Here is a 1138-nt window from a genome sequence, read left to right on the forward strand (position 1 = left end):
CCCCTGGGAAAGAGTGGGTGCTGGAGAGGGGCCAAATCCAACCAAATAGGCTCGATATGCCCAGGCAGTGGCAGAGGTGGCATAGGAGATATAGGCCTTGCTCTCAAGTTGCTTATCATCTGGCCAGAGTGACAAAATGAACACTTGGGGGAATAAACTATGTATAGTAAAGGTGTGTAATCAGAATAGTGGGTGCCAGTGGGGGTAAACAGCTTTATTTCTGAATTCCTGTGATCACAAATGGTAGAACTTTGATCGAGTTGCTTACCTTCTCTAAGATTCATTTTTTTCATCTGCAAAGTGGGGACGATAACGTTTGCATCACAGTGAGGATCAAATGAGTCAACACATTTAACAAGGTACCCAGCATTCATGCATCCATTTGACAACATTTTTTGAGGCTCTATTATGTGTCAGGGGCATAAAGATGATTAGACTGTGGCCAAGAGGGCAGTTGATGAGGTATAGGCTGAAAGGACAATAAGCAGGGGCCAGAATGGTGGCTTTCAAACTGTTTTGAATGTAACTACAGCATCAAATTCATTTTACATTTGTGACCCGGTATCATTATGTATATGATACGCACAAACACACGTTTCAAAAAACAAAACTTTTACTGCATGAATGCACTCCGTTATTTTATAATTTATTCTTAAAAAACATAAAACACCTCAACACAACCCACTAATGGGTTGGTCACTGCAGTCTGAAAAACAGTATCCTAGAAAGGTAGGCAGACCTGGAGAGACATTGGCTAGGTGAGGAAGGCCTCTGAGCTTGAGTTTCATCCTTTAGGAAATGAGGATCTATCAAAGAGCTTCAAGGAGGCTGACTAGATGGGTCTTCTGCCGAGCTGGAGAACAGAATAAGCAGAAGAGCAGTGAGATTTAGACATGCTGAGTTGGAGATGCTATAGGGACATTCAAGTGGATGTCACCGCAGGCTGTCTGGAGTGTAGGAAGAGAGGCCCTGGCCGCAGACATAGATGTGGGGGCCCTGGGTATGTTGGTGCTGATTGTGGCAATGGGAGTGGAGGTATAGGGTTTGTATGAGATAAAATGCTTCATGGGAAGAAGGCTGAGGGTGGAAACAGGAAGTCAACCTTCATGGGAAGAAGGCTGAGGGTGGAAACAGGAAG

General features: G+C 44.4%; 1 protein-coding gene across 1 annotated transcript in view; it reads left to right on the forward strand.

Annotated features, from left to right (window-relative positions):
- Positions 1-1138, forward strand: part of CLEC4F (C-type lectin domain family 4 member F) — an 8165-nt gene that overhangs the window by 3384 nt on the left and 3643 nt on the right. The window lies entirely within an intron of this gene.

Source organism: Pteropus alecto, unplaced genomic scaffold (genome assembly GCF_000325575.1).
Source record: "Pteropus alecto unplaced genomic scaffold, ASM32557v1 scaffold131, whole genome shotgun sequence".
Classification (NCBI taxonomy): domain Eukaryota; kingdom Metazoa; phylum Chordata; class Mammalia; order Chiroptera; family Pteropodidae; genus Pteropus; species Pteropus alecto.